Consider the following 22,777-nt stretch of genomic DNA (forward strand, 5'->3'; position numbering starts at 1 on the left):
GATATGTACCATGAATCTAGTAAGTGCCAAAATTAGAAGTGCTAAAATTCCCTACAATCGTTAGGCTTGCTTACCTGTGCTGATCCCACAACTACTTTATATTATTTTCTTAATTTTTTTCCATTCTTTTTTCGTTTTCAGTTTTCCAAAGAAATTAGACCAAAATTTTCTCAGTGACAAGAGACAGACCTGCTGTGTTCAGAAGGTGAGTGACCCATCCATTGTGTTTTCACTCACATCAAACTTTAATCCAACTGGTCACTGGAGGCTCATGGGAACCTGAGATCAGGAAGATCATAATTCAAGGCCAGCTCTGGGCATACCTATGAAACCCCTTCTCAACCCTAGCTGGGTATGGTGGTACACACCTGTCATTCGGAGCTATGTGAGAAGCTAGGGTGAAAAGGATCACAATGAAAAAGTCTGCAAGACTCTCATGTCCAAAGGGAAGCTGGAGGTAGGGCATGTGCCTGGTATGCAAACAAGGATGGATCTTGTTCCAGGCTCAGACCTTGATGGAAAGTGAGATCCTATCTCAAAAAATAATAAGCAAAAAAAAGACAGCTGGCATTATGGTTTAAGTAATAGAGTGCCAGTGGTTCTGACTTCTAGCCCCAGTAATACCTTGCTCCAAAAACAAATTTTCCCAAGTTGTGAAGCTCCCAGAAAAAAACAACAAACAAACAACTGAGCTGGGTGCTAGTGGCTCATGCCTGTAATCCTAGCTACTCAGGAGGCTGAGATCTGAGGATTGCTGTTTGAAGCCAGAAAAGCAGCCGAACAGAAAAGTCCATAAGACTCTTTTTTTTAAGTTCTAGTTTTTTATGTTTAAGACATTACTTAATTAAAACAAATTAGCAGGTGATGGGTTACAATAAAATAATCACCTTAAAATGTCAGCCCTTCCACGAAACTCTTATCTCAAATAAACTATTCAGAAAAAGCTGGAAGTGGTGCTATGGCTCAGTGGTAGAGCCCTAGCCTTGAGCACAGAGAAGCTCAGGGACAGTATCCAGGCCCTGAGTTCAAGCCCCAGGACTAGCAAAAAAAAAAAAAAAATTGTGTGTTTGTGTGTGTGTGTGTGTGTGTGTGTAATATAGGTAATATGCAGGCTCCAGAAACTTTTCTCATGTGCTCTTCCTATCACCGAGGCCCTTTGATTGGATGGCTTTCCTCACATGTTCTTCTGCTATTTCTTTAGCTATTTGGATTGGTCTTTTTGTTTATTAAGACAAGGTCTTATAAGGTATGCCAGAATGGCTTCAAACTCAAAATCTTCCTTTCTCACCCTCCCAAAATGCTGGAATTACAGGCATGTGCCACCATGCCCGGGGTTTCCCACCATTTCTTTTGACTTTCTCACCATTGTTGCTGAGACCTCGTTCAGCTTGCAGGGAGGATGAGAGAGGTTTCTTTCCTTCAGGCTTAGTGTACAGAGATGTGGCCATGGGAGAGGTGAAACTATCTGGTTTGTTCACATGGCTGCACTCTCTCATGAATACAATGAATAATGGGATAGGAAAAGTAGACAGGCTCTTCAGGCTTGTCTGGCAAATGCCCTATGTGCAGATGGGGCAGCTGAGGCCCAGGACCCTTCGAGTCCCTTGTCTGGGCAGAGACAGGACTATCCGAGGGATATTTAACCCTGGCTACAAGGTTTTCATCCTGCACAAAACTGAGTTTTGAATCCATGGCTTCTCTCCAGGGGCTTCCCTCGCCTAGTTAATTTAACTTGATTTTAGTACTAATAACTTAATGGTTATATTTCATTCCTGTAAGGCAAATGTCAGGAGTGATGCTGTTTGACTCTGACTTCTTACCATCCCACTTAGAGACAACAAAGAGGGGTTAGTAGACAGGTGGGCAGGTATCTACGGAAGAGAATTTAGAACATGGTGATTTACTAGGGGATCTGAGTGTATCCCAGACATCTATGTACAGACCCCTGCTGAGAGCGAATAACTTCCTCTGGGCCCTTTCCTAACCACTACATTGCCATCCCACGTGGTCGTGTGCTGACGCAGAGTGAGAATGATGCAGTTGGTTTGGGGCTAGAAGCCATGCTACACCTGCAGGTGTGCACGCCTCAGCTACAGCTCCGCATGCCTGCAGAGAGTAATGGCTAACCAGGTTTTGTGGTTCAGTACAAGTGTGGGCTGCAGTTATTGAGATGTTCAGCTAAAACATTTCTTCACTAAGAAAAGAAAGTGGTAGGCCAGTCTGGAAAGAAAAGGTTGAGAGAACTCCATCTGCATAATAACCAGCTAAAAGCTGGTGTTCAAGTGGTAGAGCACCAGCTACATAAGCAAGTTGAGCAAACATGAGGCCCTGAATTCAAACCCCAGTACTGGAGAGAGAGGTGGGGAGGGAGAAGGAAAAAAAAACATTGTGTTGGGTTTTATATAGAGCACCGTGATGTACTCAGATGGAGAAAAGCCAAGAATGTGATTCTCCATCAGAATCTGGGAAGGTGGATGATCCTGTAGTTCTTTGATAGACTTCCATGCTTGATCTCACTCTGAATCTTGTCCAATTAGGATGGTGAGCAAGGGACACTTCTTTGCAAAATGTTCCATCTCACCTAAGGATTGGTCTAAAGGTGGTTTGAAGAGCCCGAGTCTGGTGTTTTATCACGTTTGTCATCTTACCTCCCAAAGAACGGGAGCTGCACTTCTGGACTAAATGAAGTTATTATGATAGAACTCAGTAGGTCTCTTTACCCACATATGGATAATCTCATATCTACTATGTGCCAGAAGGAATTTAAAATATGGTGATTCACCCAGGGATCATCTGTTTATCCTTGAATAGTGATCTCTCCTGTCCCCATATGCCAAGAATGTGCTTTGCATCATGATGAGAAAATACTTGAGATAAATAACTTACAAAGAGGAACAGTTCATTGTGACTGAAGGTTACAGAACTTTCAGTCCCTGGTCAGTTGGCTTTGTTGCTTGGGCTTGCGGCCAGGCAGAACATTTTATAGGGGAACCTGTGATAGACCTAGCTGTTTATTTCATAGTGGCTGTTAAGCAGTGAGTGACAGGAAGGTACTGGGATCTCAAAAACCCCTCCAAAGGCTTATAATCCCAGTCTCCCAATTTCCTTCTAGGGCTCATCTCTTAAAGGTTTCCCCTATCTCAATAGCACCAAGTCCTGAGGAGCCAACCTTTAACATCCTGTAGGGGATGTTGCAGATACAACCATAGCAAAGTATGAACTTGGGATTTTCTCCTACAGTATGACACAGTATTATGTGGGTCATGGATATCTGCTCTCTGTGGAACCCAAAGTTCTATGTAGAGAATTGAGAAATTAACCCAGCTAGTTGGGGTGGGGGCGGGGGCTGGGGTGTGGGGAGGGTGGTGGCAGCAGAAAGATCATGAGTTTCAAACCAACCCAGGCAAAAAGTAACAATGAGATCCTATTTCAAGACCAAAATGAAAACATGTTTGGTGGCATAGCTCAAGTGATTGAGCAATTGCATAGCAATCCTGGAGGCTTAGGGTACCATCCTCAGTAGATTAAAATTAAGGAACAAATAAAAGCCTTAGGAAAAAGGAAAAAATGCCAGACTCTACCTATACTATGCTGTTCTTTGGGTAAAGAATGCAGTGGTAGGGAGGAGTGAATCAAGAAATAGTAAAGGGATGAAAGGAGGGTGGAGAATGACTACCTGGACTCACATAGACTATGGTGCCTGGCTAGGATCATCATGTTTACACTCAGAAAACATCAAATTATTGTACAAAGCTAGGCATTAGTAGCTCAGGCCTGTAATCCTAGCTACCCAGGAGCCTGAGACCTGAAGATCACAGTCCAAAGCCATTTATGGTAAAAAAAAAAAAAAAATTCTAATTAACAACCAGCCAAAAAAGGTCAGACTAGAGGCATGTCTTAAGTGGTAGAACAATTAGCCTTGTGCAAACGTTGGTGCAAAAGCATGAAGCCCTAAAGTTCAAACTTTAATACTAGCACAAACACAAAAAATTATTATGCATAATATTGTGATCCATTTCTTAAACAAATGAGGGGAAACTAGGCCCTAAACTGAAGCTATGAGGTTCTGTTGGCCTACAATTAAAGCTCAGCACCTGGGCTGTAGCTTAAGTGATATAGGTCCTACATAGAATGCATGAGGCCCTAGGTCAATCCCCAGCATGAAAGGGGCATGAAAGAAAGATGGTAGAATGAAAAAGAGTGAGAGAGAGAGAGAGAGAGAGAGAGAGAGAGAGAGAGAGAGAGAGAGAGAGAGAGAGAGCCAAAAGTAAGCGCAGAGGCTGGTCCTCAAATGTCCACATACCTTGTAAAACTGGAGCCACTGGGCTCTGTTTCTCTGTGTACGGGGCTGGGGGCTGGAATCAATGCTGCTCTTGTTTCCAAGCTCAGACAAGCATTCACCAGCCATGATGTCCCTTTAAGAGAAATCCAGCAAAATGTCCTTGCCAGTACTGCAATTTTATTTGCTAATGGCCCAAGTGGCAATGGCATGTACTGGCTCCATAGCAACATGTCTGTGTAGCCAGAAAAATATAATGCCTGTGACAGCCAGTATATCCTGGGCAGGGCAAACACAGCCTTGATAGCCCTTTTCTTTATCCAGCTTCTCCTCTGGTTTTCTCCTCCTGCGATAGTACAGGGAATGTGCACTTTGTCAGCCTGCTATCTCTCCCTGATATTAACATTACAGCTGTCCCTGTCCAGCTTGGAATATGATGAGGGAGAAGACGATGCTGGTGCACCATTTTGCAGACTCCAGAGGTGTCGGCAGGGCTGAGCACCACCTTATCAATGGAGACTCTGTGCTTTTTCTGTTTTTAATACCTGTGTGCTAATAGAGTGCCTCTGTTGTAATGGCATGGCAGGGGGACAGAATTTCCCATGTGACTGTCAGCTTTTTCTAGCTGGAAGGTGGGCAGGGTCAAGAAACAGTATGAGATGTAGGCAAGTAAAGTGTAGGCTAGAGTGGCCAACCCTGGTAAGCTACACTGAGAAATATGGTACCCATGTGACTCTGCTTCCAGGAGATCCTACTAGAAATTCAGTCTCATCTATGGTCCCTCCATGTCTCTATACATGTGTCTGATACTTCCCACACATCTTATCTGTCATGAAGTTATTGTGAACACTTTTATTTCATCCAGGGATACTTCTTTCTGAACCCCAGAAGTGTTTTGGAAAATCTGGGCTACCTATCTGACACTATCTTGGTGTCCATCTTTTTCTTAAAAAAAAAAATCCCTAATTCCCAGAACTAAGCTGTGTGAATAGGAACCATTCCATGTTTGTTCATAACAATGTCTTATTCTCATTCTATCTCCCAAGGAAGTTGTGACACAAATATGTAAACATTGAAATATATTGCACAAGTATGGAATGTTTTTCACATGTGTGAATTCTATTGAAATATATCCTTGAATTTCTCAAAGATAAATTCAAAAAATTCTTTGTTACTACCATGTTTTGATTTGTGTGTGTTTTTGTGTGTGTGTGCACACACATGTACGAGCCAGTACCTGAATTTGTGCTCTCAGTTGGCTTTTTTGCTCTAGGCTGGCATTCTATTCCTTGAGCCTTATCTCTACTACTGGTTGGCTAACCTGAGATAAAAGTTTCACCGAGTTTTCTACCCAGGCTGGCTTCGAACTTCTAGCCTCAGACCTCAGACTCCTGAGTAACTAGAATTATAAGCATGAACCATCAGCACCCAGCCTAGAATTATTTTTTTCTTTTTGTTTTTCTAGTAGTTATAGAGTTGCGAGATATGAATTGCTTTTCCTTCTGGAGCTGTTGATCATGAAATGTGTACCTAGGATTTTCACAGATCCTAAGCTACTCTTTTTTCCCACCCTTCAGTACACCCTGTCTCGCATTTATACCTTTGGGGCCAGACTTCTCTGTCTAGCAGTGTCTTTGGAGCCATCAAGTGAGAGATTTGAAGGAGCTTTCATTAAGGTGACAAGTTTGATAGACTAAGATTGTGATTCCTTATTTAGTTCTGAGGTCTGTTGGGGGAGGAAAGATTTTATCTTATATTTAAATTTTTTTTCATCTTAAAAGAGTTTGCTTCCTCTCCCAAGTTTTGGGCCAATTAAGAAATAAGATGAAAGTTGTAAGACAGGCAGAACACCAAATAGAAACCTTGGTGACTAATAATGGCTAACAAAAATGTTATAGTTGGGTCAACAGCCAAAGAAGTTCATCCCTCCGCTATTCTCTGACTCCCCAGTTTATTCGTGGTAACTCACAAAGTTTTGCCACTTGTCAGGTATGTCCCCTTTTGATATATATTGTTTTAGGAGCCAAAGGAATCTTTCTAGAGGATAAGCCCTTCAACACTAGGAGCCATGTCACTTTCTCCTTTCTCTGTGTCTGAGAGCAAGAAGGAAGGAGAAAGAGTTAACCCTATTCAAGAAGAGGTATGGACTGCCTTGGCACCAGGCCCCATCCAAGTATCTCTCGTTCTACACACATGCGGGAAGGAAAGGGCAGAGCAGTGGGGTTTGGGGAAACTTTCCTCATGGAAAACAAGTTTGGGGCATAATGTTTCTCTCCTGTTCTATTCCTGTTTCTTCCCTCTGTCCCAGCAGGTAGACTCCACCCCCACCCCTCCATCCCCAGTACACTCTTCCTGACTGCCTTTTGCATAGCACTTGGTTGTATGTTAATTTTGGATAAAGTCTAGTTTGTCTCTTCTGAGAGAACTTGGCTCAGGGAATGCAGAAACCCCATTGTCCTAGTTTACTGCTTCATCCTAGGATTTACACATGTGCTAAGCACATAGGAGGCATTCGAGTCCAGTTTGCTGAATGCATACATATTGTTTGATGCTTCTAGTCACACTCTTTCATTGCCAAAACAGCCCTTGTATCCTGGCTTGCCTGGCAAGAGTGACTCATGAAAAGACTTGGGTCACTCCCTCGTGGTCTCCAGGGAGCTTTTGCTAGTTTCTCTTCTGCGAAGTGCAAGGAGAATCTTCTTGGTCTGTTACTCACCAGTTGCCAATGTGTGTACACATGTGCTCTGGTGAGTGTGTGTGTGTGCGCGCGCACACACATGCAAACAACTGTGTGTATATCCTGTGCATACACACCTGCATGCCATGTGTATCTGTGTGTACATGCAATTGTATGTTCTCTCTTTCTCTGGGTCTATAACATTTTGTATCATTCATTTGTTTACATATCTATCATCTCCACTAGATGGTAAATTCAGGGACTGGGCAACATGTTATTCATCCTTATTTCTCTACTACCTGTCATTTAGAAGATGCTCTAAATAATCTTAGCATTCTCCGCTCTACTGTAGCTTAGTATTTGAAATAACTTCCATACTATTTTACACGTATTCACTTATATAATCCTCTTGTGCTAGAGACATTGGAATTCTCCTTTTACAGACAAGGGAACCGGAGGCATTGAGGCATGACGTGGCCCACAGGCTCATCAAGTACCTGATTCCATAGCAAAGTAATGAATAGGTATCCTAAATTGTTAAGGAAACAGCTAACCTACAGCTAGTGCTGGTTGACATGGAACCCTAAGCTCATGGGTGAAATGCAGTGACCGTTGCATTGAATTCCTTGTGGCCCCTGCCTACATGGTGCTGCTGGTGCTCGAAAAGCAGGAATTGTCATTCTATCTTAGAGATGACTTCCCAGGAGGAAATGTTTAGCAGTTGCTTGCACTGCACATAAGGCTCCCTCTGAAATTTGGGGAAAACTGGGGAGGGGGTAGAGGGAGGGAACTGGAGAAAGAGGAGGAGAGCCTTGAAAGTCAAACCCAAAAGGACTATCTTCAAGAGACTGTAGCCTAGTTAAAGAGGCAAAGCATGATAACAGGTAACATTAAGGAAATTAAAAGAAATAAAGGAAATATACTTTGAGAACTATCACTCGGCATCTTTGTACGTGGATCCATTATGGCCAAACAGTGGTAGAAAAGAAAGTGAAAGCTATTATATTAGGATAGGGTAAGTTTTTGTGGCAGAAACAATTAGCCCTCCGTGGCTTGGCAAAATCAAAGTTTATTTCTCACTCGTGTAGTATGTGTTGTGAATGGAGTGTCTCCCCAGTGGTGACCTTGGTGCCAATTCTGTGATGCGGGTGGCTTTGATCTGTTCTCTGGCCATCTAGAAACCTCCTTCAGAATCACAGAGGAAGAGAGGAAAACTGGAGAATGGCACTAGCAATTAATTGCTTCAAAGCTTTGTCCTGCCAGTGACATCTGCTGTCTTCTATAGCATTGCATTTATCCTTTTATTCTATTACCCAGCACACAGTAGGGGCTCAGAGAATATGTGCAGTGTGACAGAATGAACAAAGGAATTGAATTGCTAGACTCATAGCCTATGCACAGCCACGACACCTGGCCTTGGAAATATAAAGAGGTCTGGCCCAGAGATATTTACTAAAATTAAAAGAGTGTTAATAAAAATAACAACACAGCTCACATTAATTAGCTATGTTGAATGCAAAATCTCTAGGACATAGGCAAATTAAATCCAATTTAGTTGGATGCTGGGTTCTCACTAAACGCCTGGCCCTCTCTCAGCTTTCTCACTGTCTAGCTGAATAGTCCATCCTTCAACTTCACTCAGCCCCTGTGTTATGAGGTGCCAAGCCTGTGTTTGTACCCCTGTTCCTTCTGAATAAGGAAGAAAGCCACAATCCTCATTTATAAATAATCTTAAGTGAGGTTAACATGTCTAGGTTAACCTGTCTAGGGTCTCTCATGATTGCATCATGTTACATCATCTTCTGGTTTGGGATGTCTCGATTTTGCACCTGCTGCCCAGACCTAATGATGGGCACCATCCAGCTTCAGCTGGGTCAGAGACAGAGCATTCCAGAAGGGATCATACTCTTCTGAATAACACATGGCTGCTGATTATGTTCACCTAAGTCAGAAACCAACCTGGAAAGAGGAAAGTCCATGAAGTAAGAATAGTAATAATAAGAATAATTACATGAGATTGGGGGTGTCTTACCACTGTGTTAGGACCTCTCAGCCATGTCTCACAACGTTAAGAGAAACCTCAATGCACGGAACACCCAGGAACAAAAGTCATTAACAAATTTCTAGGAGTGATAGCCAGTAGGAAATTCATCTGACATTCCTATTTCCTGGGATGTAACTCATCAAATCCTTAGAATCTTCAAAATGGAAAGTATCGTTTGCATACTATTGAATGGATGGATGGATAGCCACCCCTAGGGAGCCTCATCATGAGGATCACACAGAAGAAAAGACGAAGGTGGGATTAGAAGATTAGGAATTTCAGTCACACCCCAACCTCAACCTTCAGGAAGCTGGGAGAGTCTGAAGGTTCAGACAATCTCCATTGGCCAGTGATGCAATCAGTCATGCCTACGTAAAGCAAAGGTTTGGATGACTTCCAGATGGCTGGATATGTGAGGATTCCTAAAGGGTGGTCTTCCTAGAGAGAATGGAGGTCTACACCTCTTCCTTCATGCTTCACCCTGCATATCTCTTCGCCTGCACCCTTTGTAATGTCCTGCACAAAAACCTGGTAAACTAGAAAAGTGTTTCTCTGAGTTCTGTACAAATTGAAAAAGAGGAAGTGTTGTGGGAACCCCAGTTTAAAACAACCTGGGGCCTTGTGAGTGGGATTTAAAAAGAAGAGGAGCCAGTCCTGGAGAGATAGCCAATGTTATCTCTAGGTTACTAGTGTCAGAAACGAATTACATTCAAGGACACCGCTCCCCCCCCACCCCGTGCATGCACATACACACACACACACACACACACACACACACACACACACACACACACATGCTTGTTCACAGAAACTTTCTCTGTTCATTGCTGAATGAGTATATAGGAGGAATTAAGTGTGGTTAACTCCTGTGTCTTCAGACTGGGAAATGGTGCTTTGTGTCAGTTCTGGAGCAGGTGGTGATGGACAGAGGAGGAGGATTGTTTTGCCCGTGGCTGTTTCAAGAGGGCTGGGCAAGGCTATTGGGAGAGCCCTGATGGAGATGAGCGGTCACTGGAGGCTTTTTGGCAGGCTAGTGATGGGACCAAGTGTTCCGGTGAGATTAGCCTTGCAACTGTGTCCATAACCCATGAGGTGGTGAAATGACCAAAGACTGGGGCTGGGGTGAGGAGATAAGACCTTGAAAACTATGGCAGGTGCAGAATGGAGGACCAGATGTGGGAGCCACTGTGAGGAACGGATTTGACCAAAATGAGTTCACTGTTTGGACATAAGAAACAAGGGTAAGAAGGCATGAGAGATAATTGAATTTTTAAACCTGTATGACAGTTGAAGTTGACCTGGGTTTGAGATCATTTAAGTTGAGGCTTCTGAGGCAAGGTCCCTTTGAGGAACAAAGTTGCCTTCACCTCAACTTTTTCACTCACCCTTTGGGCTTAGGATCTAAGTGGTGGTGGGGGGGGCTGTGTATGTGCAGCACGAGCCCAGCACGTGTGCTGGTACTAAGACTTGATCTCAGCCTAGGTGTCTGTCCCTTATCTTTTTTACTTCAGCCTGGCACTCTACCACTTGGACTTACAGCTTCACTTTGGCTTTTTTGCTGGTTAATTGGAGATAAGACTCTCATGGACATTCTTTTGACCTAGGTGGCTTCAAACCCACAGTCCTCAAAGCTCAGCCTTTTGATTAACTGGATTATATGTGTGAGGTACCAGTGCCTTGCTTGGGCTCAAATCTTAAATCAGCCGCAGAACTGTCAGGCAGCAATTTCCTTTCCATCCTGGCCCTCTAGTGGGGATAAGAAGGCTTAAATGTAGGTGAGAAGGTAAAATACAGTGCAGTTGCTGAGCCTAGTGGCTAAGGTGAGGGTTGACTGTTCTTCCCCATCCCATCAGAACTGTCTCTCCCAGGCCCCTGCAGCCTGGCTATCAGCCTCCACCTCCCCCGTGGATCTAGGAAATCAGTGGTAATATCTTGTCAGTTGGTAAAATGCTTGCAAGCTGAAGATATAAAAAAAAAAAAATCTCCATAGGACCCTTGCATGACACAACTTTTATGGTTTGACAAGAAGGAGCCAGTTCTGATTTGAGGGAAAGAAGAAAGAACATTGTTTGATGGGAGTGAAGGGAGAAATGTATTCCATTCCTATTTTATTTTCTCAGGCCTGCTGGTTGTGTCGCTTTTCATAGATGCTGTTTTCTGTAGCAGAAGATAGTCTAATTAGAGAAGCTAAGGTTGGATGTAGCTCACACATAATCCTAGTCTTTAGCTCAAAGGAATCGGAATGAGGGTCTGGGCTTAATAGCATTCAAGGGACTTATTCCAAATATCTTTACTTTCTATAGAGGACAGAGCTGGAGAGATTGCTAAGGGGGAAGAACTCTTAAGCTCAGCCTTTCTTCTCTGCCTTCGATTTTTTATATGCCCTTAATTTTTATTTCTTCTTTCTTTTTATCCTGTCTTTAATGAGTAGTCCAAAGGGGATTTCAATTCAACAAGTCTGTGTATAAGAACAATGCATCTTGATCAGTGTGATGGCCCCTCTTCCATCATTCTTCCCCTCCGCTGCTTTCTACATGGGTCTGGGAAGAGGGCTTTGCGGTCATCCTCCCTTGCCCTCCAGTGCCCTTGGCTGCCATGGTTGGTTATACACTCATGCTGACCCTGGTTGAAACGTGATCAGCTGCACTCTTAGAAGGCTGTGCATTGCTCCTTCTAACCCAGTAAGACATACTCCCATTTGGCCATGGAAGTCATGCATTCTTCATCATTTCATCCCTCTTCCATACCTCTAAAACCATTACTGTCCATTCAATTGATGGGGGCGCATTTTGCCTTGTAAATAGCAAGTGGCCCAGGCTGCTTGTCTTTTCTAGAGGTGTCTATTTAAATGGACAAGGCTACACTTATTTATAGATCATTATGTATTGCGTTGCAGGGGGAAAGGCGGAAGTTGGCTTAAATGTTCTGATCCCCTTTCCTATAGTTTCGAGTGTCGTTTCTCACTAGTCCTGGAGACTTTATAAACATTTCAAATCTCCAGTGGTATCAGTATTCTTTTGATGTACTTTGTGTAGAAACTAAACCTGGAAGAGACTTCACAGCAAGCTAACCAAAGAAACGTGGGCCTTTTGATCACTTTACATTAGGGCGAAGCATAATCTCTGTCCTGACACATACTGTTTGGAGGACAGTTCAGTTGCTGTTTAATGAAGATAAGCATGTTGCTGGATATTTAATACATCTCAACCGAGAGCCTGAAAGATTCATTCATAAGATTAGATCTGCTAACCATACAGGGGATTCTGTATGCCCCAAACATTGTCCTAGTCATTGGCTAAACTTTGAGAGCTGCTTGTGTTAAAAGGAATAAAACACAGTGCAGTATTCTACCTACAAAGACTTCTATGTCAGTGGCAAGGCCCAGGAGCTACTTGACCACATCTTGCTATGTAATATTTGGTCACAAGTACAAAAGGACATATGGTCACAAGTTCCTAGGAATAAGCAAATGTGCTGCTTATTCATTTCTGGCTAGGTAGCGGAGGTGACAGGCAGAGGGGATCTAAAACCATTGCTCTTATCTTCCTTAGAATGAAATCTTCTGCTAGTGCTCTTGCTTCTGGCTTTGGATCTCACCCTGACTTGCAGGAAAAAAAGGAATGACTGTTTATTGCTGTTGGTGTCTGAAAAATCTGTGGGTAGAATGCTACAAAGCCCATCACAGGGCCAATGACGTACTTTGCTCAGCTCACTTGATCTCTTTTTTTGCATTTTGACATATTGTAAGGGGAAAAGGCTCATATTCTAAATTTGTGTCTTAGCAGAGAGTATCTTTTAAAAGTTTAGGATGTGGAAATGTCTTGCTTTCTTACTTTTTTTAATCCATTCAGAGTTTAAAAAATGAATAGGTTAACATTGCCCTTGGAATATAGGTTCCTAATTGGGAGACACCCATAAACAACACAGTGATTTCACTTTTAATTAGAAATGAATTACTTTCCTCTGGGTTGAGAGATGATCTGAGATATGCCTGTTTTTGTGTTTAGCTTATTTCCTGGTTCTGTGATTATAATACATTTCCTAAGTTTCAAAACACAGGAGAACATTATATCTGTTCCTGGAGTTAAACAAATAATGCTTTGTGAGAAAGGAGCACTGTACATGAAAACTGTGCACTAAAAATCTCTCACATTAGACATAATGGCAGACCTTCTAAGGAGCTGGCTTTGTGGATAATGATATCCTCCTCACCATGAGGCTGTGGGGTGTGTGGGGGGGGGTTGCTTCCTATGTTCTGCTGCCAATGAGCACCTGACTGCCTCAAGGCACACTGCCTGGTAATTAAACCCTAAGAGTATCTACAAAGATTAGGGCACTGGGTGAAGGGAAACATAGGAGTGAAACAGGTGGGGGTCAGAGTCAGCACCATTAACAGCTTAGGTACCAAAGGAAACCAAGCTACCTGACAAGTCACCTGGTTGCCAAGGCAACCAATACAGGAATGAAATAGCTTGGAACAGAGCATCAATCACTGCCCACTGACTCTCATCCGAGCTGAAAAACAGTTTTCATTAGTCCTGCCCATATTGGCTTCTGTGTCTCGTGCTTCCTGAAGGGAATACCTTTGTGTGCACCAGATGTATGATCAGCTTGAGTTTCTGAAAACATTCGTCAGCAGTCTGGAACAAGTTTCAGAAGTTTCAAAGACTTGATGCTGCTAGACGTGTCAATGGAGGGTGGAATATGAAGGAAATGTTGCCTCTCAGCCTCTGTCTCCCATGGCTCAAGTCTATTTCCTAAAATGTCTGTTGTGCTAACACATAAAGGGATCTAAATAGAACTTTATGCTGTTGAGATTGTTGGCTTGCTCCCCATTTATGAGAAGCTGAGGAGATCAAGGTAGTTACCTTGTTCATTCATATAGCTTCTCTTTGAATTATAGAAGTCAGGATTCTTTTATTCACAAGTTAATGCCCTCTAGTGGCCAGTGTGGCGCCCTCTGAGATGAATGGAACCTCACTTCCCCTTTATACCCTAGCTTCATTAAGCACCTTCTTTATAATAGGTGAGCAGGAATCATCTCAAGTTGTGTTGTGGCTGCATCAAATGAGAGTAAATCTATTTTTTGGCACAATTGTGTTATCAGTCTGCTGGGAATGACAGATAACTTTTTAAAAACTCTGATGTCACTATTTCCACAGCCAACTGATTCATTGAAGTGACAAGATTGTCCTATTGTCAACAGCAGATAGATCTTGTGCTGACATCCCCCTATAAATTGGCAACTGTTAGTAAAAGATAAAAATCCTTCAGAGAATGGCTTGGCCAAGGTAACATTTGTCTTCCTCATTCAGAAGGTTGATAAAATTTGCCTTCTGCTGTCTGCTCAGCTTTATTGTAGTTTTATGTGGCTAACATATTATCTGATCTTGGAATAAATCATATAAGTAATGTTTGGTTTTGATGCTTCATTTTTCCTGCTCAGTTCAACCATTCAAGTATGATTAAGTGAATGGCTACCATGAACTCAGTCCAGTACATAGGAGTCATGTGGGGTTCTTGGGCTCTTGTTCAAATACTGGTTTTCTTACTGTGGGTCTTCAGTAAGGGCTGTATTTGATGATGCTGGCTCAAGGACCACATGTTGATTAGTTGTGTGGTGTTAGGTGATGCAAAAGACTGAAGTCACATTCTTTGCCCTGAAGAGTCAGATGACCCGAAAGGGGACTCAGGAAAGCATATAGGTAATGATAGCATAAGGCAATAGTTGATATGGTCTATAATAATAGTAAAACACACACATTCTTGGTGGCATATAGATGTGGTTCCTTCTGACTGGGAAAAGTTTGGAAATTTTCCACATAAAAGATGCTTTTGAAATTGGATTTACCTGACTTCCCTTTAGGATGAAGATGTGTACAGTGAGGGCCAATGAGACAAAAGGCACAGGTTCTGAAAAGTGACGGATCCTCACAGGGAAGAATTGCCTGTGATGGGGAATAGTGGGTGATGCTGTTGGGAAGGGAATGGGAACTTGAGAAGCACAGAGGCTGTAGTAACAAGAGCTTAGGAAAGAAGAAGGTGGGTTGATTGGAGCGCACTTTAGGAAGATCTGGCACACATAAACAGGAAGGACTGGTGTGGGAGGTGCCACCCTATTGTAAGAGAAGAAGTAATAGGACAGATAGACATCACTGATATCAGCAACCAAATGATATGGAGAGAAGGCATCCAGGGAACATCAGAGTTTGGGTGTTGGTGCTTGCACAGTCAGAATAAGTCAGAATAAGAAAATCAGAATAAGCTATCCAACATTTTTATCAAGAAGATCAATGAGGGTAGTCATTACAGTCCTGTTCATACTTTAGATAGGATTGATGAAAACAGACTTTTGGGCTGAAATAGCATACCTTACTGCTTTGTTGTTTTTTAATCCTTTATTACCTGGCATTATGTGATTTTTTATTTTATTTTTAGAATGAATATATATTAATACTATGAGGGAGTTTTGTTATGAAAATGCTATACATGTGTACACTGTACATGGAACATGTTAAATCCCACCTTTCCTTCCACCTTTTTTTTTTGGCAGTCCTGGGGCTTGGACTCAGGGCCTGAGCACTGTCCCTGGCTTCTTTTGCTCAAGGCTAGCACTCTGCCACTTGAGCCACAGCGCCACTTCTGGCTGTTTTCTATATATATGGTGCTGGGGAATTAAACCTAGGGCTTCATGTATATGAGGGAAGGACTCTTGCCACTAGGCCATATCCCCAGCCCCTCCTTCCACTTTTTTTCAAAGTGTTTGGTAGTTTTTCTATATCTATATACACAGACATTTCATACTTCTTTTTGTTCCTCATTGAAGCCCTCAGCTTTATGGTGTTTATGAAGTCTAATGGGAGAGGCAGGAAAGAGGCTTGTCACCAGTTATCATGAGAAATGAGGGGCAAAGAACATGAGAAAGAATGTGAGGACAGGGAGGATGGGTCTACAGCAGATTGGTAGGTCTGTAGCTCATACCATGTAAGTTTAGTCTTAGGTCATCTTTTATCATTTCAAAGAGAGTTTTGAGACCGTTTTTTCCTACCTTAACTGTAAACCTTTAAGGTCATAGAGATATAGTTTGAACCACCAGTTTTGTGTATTGCCTCTTAAATCTCACAGAGATTGTTGAATCTACATATAAAGTAATTTAGAAATATTTCTTTTTTTCCCAATTGTATAACGTATGAAGCAATTTTATTTGCAGTCTTAATCTACAATACCAGTGTCTTCCTCAGCTCTCAACTACTTTGGGGTTATCCAAACTATTTTCCTAGATATATCATCTTGATCTACTCATTTTGAGTTGTTTGAAGTACAATGTGTTTTGAATCTGTGCATGATGCTATTAGCAGAACTTTTATTCCAAGCTACAAGTACCCATTCCTATAGTTAACTAATTAATGCCTCATTAGCTAAAACCAGTCATAGCCTAGCCCACAGATAATGTGAATATGGATACTAGGAGGTATGCTATGTGAGCCACCATTACTATAACACTATCATAAACCATATTATTAAGAGATTTTTCTACTCCTTCACAGAATATATTTTCACGCATTATACAACTCAAGCATTAACTGTTGCTTTTGAAAGTAATAGTTAAAATACCGCTTTTATTTATAGTGGCATCAGCTGCTTACAACTGTGAAAGTCATACTGTCAAGAATAATTACTAGGTAAATTTGTTTTCTTTCTTTAAAAATTCAGTACTGTTAGGTGACTTTTATAACTATGCAAAACTTTGATGAAAGTAGTTATAAGATAATATACCTTGTAGAATAAATATTTTGTTGATCAAAATAAAATACTAAAGGGAGCATCCACTAATATGGTAACATTTGTAAAGATTCAAAACATTAAGGGAGGCCCACTCTTTTCTAGGGGTTGCATATAGCAAAGAATTCCTTAAGTGACATTTCTTTATATTCATGTGTGCATTAATACATAAACTTACCTTAAAGTACAAGGAAGAGCTTCTATTCAGTGAATGCCCTTTAACACTAAGACCAATATTTGCCTGACATGTTTGAAGTTTAGTCTTTCCTGGGCATGAGAAACCTTTCAAAGTTTTCCTCTGACCTTGCATTGCTTTGATTGGGTGATACCTCTCCTCCATCCACTCACTTTTTAATTAACTTCACGCATGTTTAATAACTCTTGCTATTCTTACTCTAGTTAGATGAATGGATAAAAATAAATATCTTTGATTATATGTTATTTTGAAATTCTCTGTACTATATAAGGTGCTTACTTCAAAAATTAGACAAGGGCTGGGAATATGGCCTAGTGGCGAGTGTGCTTGCCTCCTATACATGAAACCCTGGGTTCGATTCCCCAGCACCACATATATAGAAAACGGCCAGAAGTGGCGCTGTGGCTCAAGTGGCAGAGTACTAACCTTGAGCAAAAAGAAGCCAGGGACAGTGCTCAGGCCCTGAGTCCAAGGCCCAGGACTGGGGGGGAAAAAAAGACAAATCCATGTTGAAAACACTTAACCAAAAGTCTCATCGATAGATGACACTTTCTATTCAAAGACTTGAAGTATGATGACCAGTTTATGCAGTGATAATTGGGTAAGAAATACAGGATTACACACACTGACAGACATACATACTTATAGAAAGGATATATATCTGGATTTTCATTGCCTATTTGTTCATCTATACATCTTTCCATCTATCCAATTGTCTAGTTAATTTTTACCCTTATTAACTTACAGTCTGTTGTTAGATGATGTTATCAGTAATCATTAACCTGCCCTTTATTCACTTAATACAGAAGAGAATTGATGTTCCCTCTTACCACAAATACGATCTTTTGTGTCCTAATTAGGTCCATTTGGCCACAGACCTTCAGTGAGCCTTTGCTGAAACAAATTAATGATAATGTTTATTTCATATGTGTGACTTGGAAATTCCAAAGTGATTTTCCAATGTTAAATGCATCAATTCTCTCCTGACCCTGCTAAGCAGGACACTAATGTTTTGAACTTCATCATGTCTTGGTTGCCATGAAATAGAAAAAAACCTTACCCTTTCTTGGTCTACACTAAGATATAGACCAGGATGTTCTGTGAACTTTGAAGGGAGAGGATGGAGGGAACATCAGCTTTGTTTATGCAAAAGAATGGAATAAGATCCAACTAGAGAAAAATCATTAGAATTACCCGTCTGGACCATTTTCTTTCAAACAATTCATTTAGTTAGGTGCTTAATATGGTGATGAATTTGAACAGATGCTGCCCAGTCTGTGTCACCCTAACAATGAGTCACAACAAATGGACAGCTTGAAACAAGTCTTCCACCAATTTTACATTTTTGTCCAGAGCCTCTAATTATCTTCCATTCCCATGTAACTGTTTGAGTTCCCTTCTGCAACCATGATGTCCTCAGCCTGGGCTTTACCTGGAAAAATTAGTCCTGTTCTGTAGGCATGGGTTCAAGAACCATTCTCCTTATGGGAGAAAATGGGGTTTTGTACTGTGGGGTGTACCAGCATGCATCATTCCTTGGGTCTGGGGCTGAAAGGAGACACTTTTCTAGTCCACTTAGTCTGGCATGGGATACAACACAAAAAGATACTTGAATTGGTTAAATAATAGAAGGGTTGAAATGTAGGTAGCTGTGTGGTAGGTCACTTTTCTAACATGCACAAGGCCCTAGGTTTGATCCACAGCACTGCAAATAAATTAATAAATAATAATAATAATAATAATAATAATAATGAGAAGAACCTCATAGTTGATGTTCTCAATCACCCTATTGCTGAGACTCTAATTTGCTTTCTTTAAATGTGGTTCTCCTAACAATGCCCAAAGATCAGCACTAGTACAGTATTTCAGGAAATCTAAGTACTCTGTAAATAGTCAATGGCAGTTTTGTAAGGAACAAAGACTGCTTTTTCAGCGAAGCTAGCTTGTGTTCATATGCAATCCCCTTCCTCCTTTTATTGCAAAGGGAAATCCCATTGCTGTATTTAACTTTCTATTTTAGTAGACTCCTAGTGTATTTAACCTCCCAAATAAAATCTATATGCTTTCTTTCTCTGATTAACACTTCACTGTTGGGATGGCAACCTGATCTAGTGATAGGACATGCAGAAACAGTACAGATGCCAAGTCTTTCCATTCACCCAGTAAAAACTTTTTCACATTATGTGGTGTTTTTTGCTTGGTAGAAACAAGTTTGGTGGTATGATGCTCTCTGGGTAAATGTGACATGTGATTACTGGAGAAGGTTGACACTGGGCTACAAACATGCTGCATCTTGCAGGTGAAGACTGAGTGGCTTCCTCAGGTGCCTCTCAGTCCCTGGCTACAGCTGAGAGGAGAGCTTTAGATTGTGCCTGGCTGAGTTTGGCCCTTTGTTCAGTGGCCAATCGCCTCAGAGAGTGTAGTGGTCACTATGAATGAAGTAGAAAGCCGTATCGAAGATCCTAGTTAAGAAATCGAAGCAGAGTGAAGGCCACAAAAATGGGAGTAGGGTTGCTGCACAATGGATGAGATAAACTCTTCTGAGCACTAGAGCTAAACCAGGCATGCAAAGTAGAAGAGCGGGTGTTTCAACTCTTGGGCTTTAGATAAGAGAGTTGTTGAGTGTGGTATACAGAAGGATGTCAGGAACAGCTTATTAACCTTGGTGTCATTTTCACTGACCTGCTTAAAAAAAATTACCTATAATAGTATAAGGCTAAGAAGAGTGGAGAGATTATGAGAAGCAATTTGTTTGAGATATACAGGCTTGGAATCCAAAGTCATTTCCATCCTTCTCATCTTCAGCATAATTTGCCATCCTCTTCAGCTCCTTTTCCTTCTTTGCTTTCTATTGATCTCTGTGTAAGATTCAAATACAGTTTTTACTGTGGAAACATTTTATGTTAAAAATTATTTCATCTATATGAACGATGGATCAGCTTTCTTTCATTTCTCTGGAGGCACTGAAGATGAGATGTATTGTGGATCTAATGAGTATTTTCCTGGTGGGGGAAAAAGAAATGTTTACAATATCTTATGTGCTCATCATCTAGAAAAATATGAGCTAGATTCTGAAGGTCAAAAATAGCAAACCACATGACGCCCATATTTAAGCTAGGTGTGAAAGATGGACAGATGACTTAAAACTAAAAAGGCATGCTTTCTGGGAAGCCTGAGTCCCAGCAGAGAAAGTTGGCCCTCAACCATCCATGGAGTCTATGTGAGTTTAGGAAAACATGCAGGAAATTCACTTTGAGCAACCCAAACTCTTAGTTAGTACCTCTGTGAGCAAACAGGAATTTTACTGACCACATGTCTCAACCACATTTACCACACCTCTTGGTAAAGGACATCCTGATGGTAGATGAAAGGCCTGAGTAGGTGAGGGCCAGAAAGAAGTGAGGAACCTGCTAATCCACATGAAGGTTATTATTCAGAACACTACTTAAAATATACCTAGGATCAACAGTTCTGGTTTTGCATAATGAAGGTGTTGTGGAGTTGGATGGTGGAAATGGTTACACAGCATTGGGAATGGAATTAACCCATTGGTTTAAAAAAAAATGGTAAAGATGGGTTTCAGAGATAGGATTGGTTGGGATCTGTTGTAAACTTGTGTGGACATGTAACCATGAAATCCTCCCAAAGATAATGTGAATTAATTTTCAAAAAAATAGTCAATTTACCATTATATGTATTTTGCCCCAATTTAAAACCTATGTATATAGCATAGTTAAGTTCAGAGGAACATTTCTCACGGGTTTCATTCATCCATCCATTTTTTTTTTTTTTTGTCAGTCCTGGGGTTTGGACTCAGGGTCTGAGCACTGTCCCTGGCTTCTTTTTGCTCAAGGCTAGCACTCTGCCACTTGAGGCACAGCGCCACTTCTGGCCATTTTCTGTATATGTGGTGCTGGGGAATCGAACCCAGGGCCTCATGTATATGAGGCAGGCACTCTTGCCACTAGGCCATATCCCCAGCCCCCATCCATCCATTTTTGTTCATTCCTCCATTCACCAAACGTTTGAAGCCCTTCTTATGTGCTGCAGATAGTATTTTATGTGCTGAAAGCTTGACTACAATGCTAAATGTAATATATACTCTCTTGTGCATGGTTTCTTGTCTGTTCAATTAGAGGATGAAAACCACATGAACAATAATTACTACCCAGCCTGGTGGGGTGTGAATTAAGTAAAATATGGAATTAAGTGAGTAGATGCACAGTTGAGGAGCTTGACACTTAGCAAATTTCAGGTACCTTGAGTCTGGGTTATAGCCTTAAAGTCTTGTGAGTTCGAGGAGAGCAAGTCATAGAGGAATCTGCAGATTCCCTAGTGCCCTCTGACACGCATGGGCTTGTTTCAGCAGTATTTGGTGATGATGAATGAGGTAGAGGAACCAGTATGATAAGCAATGGGAATCACCTCAATTTTACTTCTTTATGTATGCAATTACCATCTCTGATTTTGTTTAACATGCAAGGTTCTGGCTATAAAACAACCACAACACTGCTGTTGGTGATGAGGAATCATTAAGTATGTGTGTTCCAATTCAGTCTTCTGCATTCAAAGCCATGGACCATTTTTTGTTTTTCCTTCACCTATTTCTGAACCTCATCTCAAGGTGAGGTAAAAAAAAAATACAAGGATGGTACATGAAGTAAGCATTCGATGAAATATTCCATTGGGATGTGTTTAAGAATCTGGTTTAGATATGTTTTAGGCAAACTAATGTCACAAAGGTCACTTTGGCCACATCGATGTACACTGTTTACATATAGGGACATATCAGAATGAAAACCCCCTGTTCCACTAATTGATGCTAATGAAAATGTGGGGGGAGAAAAGATAATAAATGAAATAAATCTATATTGAAAAGCTCAATTTGAAAAGCAGATTCCCCAGTTGTTTAAAAAAATCATAGAAATATAAACTCTGTAACTTTCCTCCTAATCCTTTATTCTTACTTAAAATTAGACCAAAAAGACATGCTTTTTGTTTGGGAGTTTCCTGCCTGTTTTTGAGACATTGGGTTTTATGATATGCCGTCTTAGACCTGGCTGACAACTCCAATTCTATATGTAGGATTGAAACTTGGTGGAAAATAACAGTTAATTGTACTTTTTTAAATGTTCAAAATGATATTCTGGGCAAGTCTTGTTTCTATATGGACTGCCGCCAGAATCCTACTGTTTTTCAATTTGTTTAAGTGCAACAGCTTAGACAACATATGTACATGTTCAGTTGAAGATAAAGGATATCATTATTTTTAGCCTATTACAAAGAAAACCACATTTTCTCTTAAATGTCTTGATCTAAAGTAATTTGAACACAATTTCTGTATAAGTCATTTCCAAGAGATTGGCTGTCAAGTGAATTTTTTTAAAGTAGCACTTTCCTATAAGACCCAATGAGGCTTTGCAAATTGAGATATACTCTGAGACTGAAATGTGGTTGAAGATGTCAGGTTTTAAACAGCACTTTGAGAAGTAGTTAACTTAAAAGTATAGCAATTCAAAGCACACTAAAGATGATTTTGAAGAGTAAAGTCTTGATATACTAGAAAAAAAAGATTGATAGATTCACTACAATTAAAAGACAAACATAAACGATTCCTATTTGTGAAAACTTTTCTCCTCTAAACCTCCATCAAATTTTCCCTCCTTGCCAGCACCAAAGTCTACTATATAGGAGATGATTCCAGTCCCCTTATGTCATATATATGGTAATAATATCACAACCCATCTCTCCTTGTGTTTAGGAAGAAGAATGTAGATCTGTGAAAAAATGGTAAGACTG

The 22,777-nt window shown here is 41.0% G+C and overlaps 1 protein-coding gene and 1 long non-coding RNA gene across 12 annotated transcripts in view; one reads left to right on the plus strand and one right to left on the minus strand.

Annotated features, from left to right (window-relative positions):
- Positions 1-22,777, plus strand: part of Atxn1 (ataxin 1) — a 411,842-nt gene that overhangs the window by 222,278 nt on the left and 166,787 nt on the right. For all 11 annotated transcript variants that reach the window (XM_048348421.1, XM_048348427.1, XM_048348425.1 and 8 more), the window contains one exon: positions 142-205. The gene's annotated coding sequence lies outside the window, so the exon portion shown is untranslated. The remainder of the gene's footprint in view (positions 1-141; positions 206-22,777) is intronic.
- Positions 144-10,096, minus strand: LOC125353001. Its single transcript, XR_007211230.1, has 3 exons — positions 10,086-10,096; positions 8,786-8,788; positions 144-393 (listed from the first exon to the last, which is right to left on the minus strand). It is a non-coding gene; the product is annotated as an uncharacterized LOC125353001 (long non-coding RNA).

The sequence above is a fragment of the Perognathus longimembris genome, chromosome 6 (assembly GCF_023159225.1).
Source record: "Perognathus longimembris pacificus isolate PPM17 chromosome 6, ASM2315922v1, whole genome shotgun sequence".
Taxonomy (NCBI): Eukaryota; Metazoa; Chordata; class Mammalia; order Rodentia; family Heteromyidae; genus Perognathus; species Perognathus longimembris.